Here is a 6,000-nt window from a genome sequence, read left to right as displayed (position 1 = left end):
TAGGAAGGGCAGGGTGGCTACAGCCACACCAAAATTCACCCTAGTCCCCCACCCATAGCCCCCTTCCCAGCACCACCGCCACCACCCATGCCCGTCCTGAGCACAGCTCTAGCCCAATCCCCCTCCCCCACACACCAGGAAGAGCCCAGCACAGCCCCACATGTCCCCTCCCATGCCCTCCCAGGATGCACACACAGGTAGGAGCCACCCCACACCCTGCACCCCTCAGAAAAGCCGTGGCTCCGTCCCATGGCCCGCCCCAGCTGGGCAGCACCTGCCCCACTCCTCCCTCACTGCAGGGGCCTTGATCTGCCCCCCACATGACCCTTCCCTCTCCCCTCCCCTTCCACCACAGACTTACCAGCTGCACACAACTCTTCAAGCTGCTGGGCTGTGTATCAGAAATCAGATCAGTATCAGATGATATGCCTCCTTAAAAATCGGCTATGGGTATCGCCCCCCAAAATCTCTATCGGTGTACTCCTACAAAACAGCTAGAATTAAAAAGGTGCATAATGTTAGAGTGCATAAAAATATTTCAATTTTCTCAAGTGTAGGATGAAGGAGAGCAAGTTATATTTACTTATGGGACTGTAACAGTTTACACACAGTATTTCCTACAGACAATTTAACTACGCGGGTGAACGCAACACACAATACACTTAAGCATGAATAAAAATTATCTACATTTTGAAAATCCAAAATACAGATTTTATATAAATATTTTATAAGAAACTAAACTTGCTTAAAATTAAATTGGAAATTATTAAATATTTAAGCTCAAATTTAAAATAATTAAAGATGCACCATCTTTGATTCCCCCACATCTCCAGTTTTAACAAGTTAAAGGGGTGCTCCTTTTTTGTTATGTACCTCTAACACTGGGCTGTCCAACTCTCAGGCAGCCAGGCGCTTTACAATGCAGGGGGCAGACAGGCACTCCCCAGGTCTCTCGCATCACACAGGCTACCCAATGCTGCCATCCCTCCACCCATGCACAGCCTAGCTCCGAGTCTCCCAACCACAGTCACCATATGTAAATAGCTTCCCCTTCCCTGCCCAGCACAGACAGGCTCATCCCTGCTGCACGCAGGGCACTCTCCCTCTCTCCCTGGCCACATGCACTACCCACCTGCAGCACAGATAGCCCAGCTTCCTTTTTTGCCGCAAGCGCTCTAGTTGCATACCCACCCAGTTTCAGCTGCCAGGGCAGGAGCAACTCTGAGAAAGAGTGGCAGCTGGGTGGGGAGCCCATGGGCTGCATACTAAGCTTTCAGGGGCCACATATCGAGCCTTCGCAGACCACGAGTTGGACAGAACTGCTCTATTAAGGCTAGCCTCAGATTTCCAAGTATGTCCAGTATCAGGGACTGCATTATGTACCTATATCATTTTCTGTCTTTCCAATCAATTAGTATTTACATTTTAGCAAATGCAAGTCTCATTTTTTGTTGTGCAAAAAGACTCTGCAAGTAATTTGGGTAAAGGCTGTTTAGCTAGCAATCAATAAATTAGACTAAATGGAGGAAACAAGTGAGACGTTGACTTAGAATTGAAAAGAAAAAAAGTAGCAAGACAGAAATCACAAGTAAAAAAAAGTCTACTGAACAGAAAGCAGTTAACAGCACATTTCTAGAAGTAGTGGATAAAACAAAGAAGTTAGGATTCTGAATAAAATACAGTATAACCTCATAAATCCAGCATGCTTGGGACAGAGCAGCTGCTGGAAATTCGAAAATTCCAGGTTTTTAAACTGGAGCAGCAGCGTGGGGTGGTGGATGGAGGTGGCAGCCGCTATGTGCAAGCTTCCCCTTCCGCTACTCCGGGACTGCCCACCGCTACTCTGGATTTTTGAGAGTTCTGGATTTTTTTTATATCCAGATTTATGAAGTTATACTGTACATGTTAACCTGTGTAACTGCTTGAATAACTATAAACAGGGTAGTTATTACCTTGGTTAGCAAAAAGGAACAAATTTAATACAAAGATTAAATTTATGTGCCAAACAACATTTCTTAATGATAGTTTCAACCAAGGAGAATTCTCTTTTCTTTAAAAATACAAAATGCAAGACAAGAATAGATTAATTTTTTTAAAAAGATATTTAAATAATGTTTCTTGAAACCTGACATGTATCAAGACCAAAAAAAACAGTAATTTAAGTCACTTTAGTTGAAAAGTCTGTCTGGCTGGATTGATTTCAAGTGACACTTTGAATCCCATTATAGTTTATACCTACCAGCCTGGTCTAAGAATGGATTTCTGATAAAGTTTGTGATATTTTAAACAAGTACAGACTCTAATATAGAGAGTTTGAGCCCATCTTCCAGTTCAGTTACCTTAAATGCCTTTTTAAACTATGCGCACACATACACACGAATATTTATTTTTCCTCTACCCTCTTAACATGATTATCATCAGACATCTTCCCCCAATTAATTAAACTGGAATTCACTGGCTGTAAGGAAACAAGCCTCAGCAATTTTGTCCAGTATCAAGAGAAGTACGTACACCACACTGGTTTTTTCTGTAACTGGGTATGTATGAACATACAAAACACCAGATATCTACTGAACTAGAAGTATTAGATCATCTCCCACTAATGGAGTTCTTCCCTATATGCTCAGGCTCAGAAGATACGCTGCTAGCAATATGACAAAAGAAATGTAGGCAAATAATAATAAACACATCTGTACTTATCAGAAATAAACTATTATTCCAAGAATTAAATCTTGCATATTAAAAGTGATTAAACTGACCTATTTGCCATTACTAAGGAGTAAATATCACAGGCGATAACAACTGGTCAATGTTTTTGGTTTGGGGGGAGGGGTAAAAATAATGTATTATGCAGTGTTACCCCATGTCCTCAAAATTAATTCTAAACAAAGGAAGGCCATTTAATGATTAGTAACCTATAACAATTATTTTTATAATACAATTTTTTCTCCTCCTTACAAATTTACTCACCAGTCATTTTATTGCAAGAGGATAAATCTGTACTCCATTTTCTTCACTATTAAAAAAATGTAGACCCTTAGAGGTACAGTATCTAGTGACTATCAATAGGGATAAGTATTGCTTATAATAGTTACACAGAAAAAAAAAGTATTAAATAATGTTCAGGTGTATATCACATTTGTAAAGGTAATAAGATACCCAAACACAGATTTAAATATACATATATATCCTATACAATGTGAGGCATTCCTTTTAGAAACAGTACACTGATAAAATACTGCAATCTCTTTAAAGACTTGCCAAAGCCCAAGCAAAAAGAAAAAGCGAAAGATCTACAATCTACACATAAGTGTATTAAAAGATACTATTTTATATTCACTTACTAGCTCAACTCCCCAAAATGAATAGCCTTTAATCAACTTAAAACAACATGCCTATTTCATTCTATTTTAGCAATGAATTTGAATTAAATGAAACCACCAAACATCAGAAAACACAAGTGGTTGTTTGCTCGCTGCTGTACACCCACCACTGAACTGTGCCAGGTTCTCCCCCTCAGCTGCTTCTACCAACACTCATGTGCAGAATTATAAAAGGAACTTACTGCTAGCACAGATCCCATCTTATTCATAAAAAGTCACTACATAACAAGCGAGTCTTTTGTATTTTATGTAAGTTAATTATATTTGTCTTCCTTGCTCTATAATGTAAAATTGCACTCCATCAAACAAGCCGTTGCACTTGCCACCCCATCAGATAAAAAAAGAGAGCTAATAAATGTTATAGCATTTTGAAAAGTACAATGATACAACTCGCCTTTGAACAGGAAGAAAAGTTCAGTAAACCTATTTAATCTGAGAACGTCACATTCTGACAACAAAGCTGCTTAGTAAGTGTTACTGCCAAGACTGACTTCTGTTCAGAATTCAAGTTACTTTACACAAATACCTAAAAAAGCATATTATAAATATATAATGCACTTATTTATAATAAATTAAGATATCCTATTACAAAGATTTTTGTTTGGCCTTCTACTTCCCCTCTTGGAGAAGGGAACAGATACATGCATCCAAACTCAATCCTTCACAAAACACGGAGCGTGGCCTGTTTACAATAAAAGGCACAGCAATTTGCATCTTGCAGGCTAACTAAATCAGAGATCCATAACACAAGCTTTTGCGGGTGCAAATCTACCTTGACTTCAGACTAACACAGATAAGTACCTCTCCTCTTAGATAAAGTACCTCTCACAGATAAGTACCTCTCCTCCAGCTTGTCAGGGGGACAACCACAAGCCAGTAAAACGAAAGACGGTCCTACAATTCCAAATTTTTGACTGCAACAATCCAAAGTCATAGCTACAGAATAAAGCTGTGTTTGAAGGGCGTGCATGCAAAAGGGAACTGAAGCCATACGACAGCTCTCTTCCTCTGACAAGCATTTCTTGGTATAACTTCAACTACAATCAAATTTGCAGACATCACCAAAACTGCAAAGGTATAAGATACACAGGAGAAACAACAGAAGTGACCTGAAGAGATTAAAGCAGTGGAGGCTGAAGGCAAGGACAGACTGGACACTAATTAATTGTGAAGTCCAACACTTAAGGAGAAGACAAATATTCCCTCAAATCACACACACAGCCACGAAGTTAGGGGAAGGGCAGAAGGAAGGACACACTGCTATCTACACCCATCAACACAGGGAGTTTAATTTTCTTTTGCTTTAATAAAAAGTATTATTTTATATAATCAAACACACATAAAACAAAGTGTTAATACTGTATGTAGAAGACTGTCCTGTCATTCATACTTTCACCTGCAGAGAGCTCTGTGTGAGCAGATCAGGGTGTAAATACTCAACCTACTGGCTCTACGACATTCTGTTCTTATAGACAGAGTGGTCACCGTTAAAAATCTTTACAATTGCTTTTAGTAAGTGATTAATATGACCAGTGCATACAATTAGTCTTAAATCTTATTCTTAATAAATTAAAATAGAGCTCTGTCTGTGTACCGTGTGTCCATGGACTGGGTCTTCATTATTTTTGCTACTGTGACAGTAGAGGCACAGCAAAAAGCGTATTTAAAATTCAGTTTACTTGCTTCCACTGCACTTTACTTAAAACAAATGCCCAGAACAGATCCAGCGAGGTCTCTGCTATTTGGTTTCAAGAATGAGGCGTGTTCTTAAGAAAATCTTTGAAAGAAGTATGCCAACCCTCTGAACAGCTGCCATTTCCCTCAGCTCCTATATGCAGAAATGCTGTTTGGAAACATGTGAAAGGGTAAGGGTTGAGGTGTACACCACTTTAAAAAGCACTCTGCTGAATGATTTGTTATGTCTGTTCTCATGAAGTCAAATTCTGACCGAGAATAACTATTCTATTTCAGTTGATGAAAAATTAGCTAATTTTTGGCAACTCCACTTTGTGGCTGCTTCCAAGTCAATCCTTCATTCTCCAACAGGCTACCCGAATTCTCGCTCTACACTTTCTTTCAAAGTGGCAACATAGTGTAGCCAGTAGGTCTTAGTAGAATCATGAACTGGTTTCAGGTTTCTGAACAGGATTCTTAACCTGTTATTGAACTTGAATCTTAGCCGATCGGATTTTTGCATCGTCTGTGAGAACCTACACAAATTTAATCACAGATTAATTTTTCTGCACAGTTTGTACTGCATGGTAATTTCCCTAGGACCACAGAGTAGATCAGTTCTAAAAAGAGAAGTAAGCCAGAAGCTGGTTACAATGAATACATCTTTTATTTTCAGCATGTGGGTGGTGCAATGCAATGCTAAAAATGCACCCTGTCATAGCTGTATCTAGACTGTTTTCTGATTGTGTTAATAAAATAACAAATCCTGTTGCGGTGTAATAATGAATAGCTATTTTTTGGTATGTGTACGTGTGTTACTCTTCAGGATACTGTGCTCCACAATACAGTGTACAGTAGCCTTTCAAGGAGTTTGTAACTCAATGGTGGGGTAACAGCTAACTGTTTTATCTCCACAGCCTGTGCACTGAGCTGGCAGCAGAAC

General features: G+C 39.4%; 1 protein-coding gene across 6 annotated transcripts in view; it reads right to left on the bottom strand.

The window, feature by feature from the left end:
- The window catches only part of FAM13B (family with sequence similarity 13 member B), a 91,287-nt gene that overhangs the window by 83,349 nt on the left and 1,938 nt on the right, over positions 1–6,000 (bottom strand). For 4 of the 6 annotated variants that reach the window (XM_019506213.1, XM_019506218.1, XM_019506217.1 and 1 more), the window contains exon 1: positions 362–402. The exons of 1 other annotated variant lie outside the window; for it this stretch is intronic. The gene's annotated coding sequence lies outside the window, so the exon portion shown is untranslated. Of the gene's footprint in view, positions 1–361; positions 403–6,000 lie in introns of those variants that run through there. One more of the 6 variants, XM_019506214.1, reaches the window with a different exon arrangement.

This window comes from Gavialis gangeticus, unplaced genomic scaffold, assembly GCF_001723915.1.
Source record: "Gavialis gangeticus isolate Ggan-Ray unplaced genomic scaffold, GavGan_comp1, whole genome shotgun sequence".
NCBI lineage: Eukaryota > Metazoa > Chordata > Crocodylia > Gavialidae > Gavialis > Gavialis gangeticus.
Note: the sequence above shows the minus strand (reverse complement) of the source record. Positions and strands in the feature narration are given on the sequence as shown.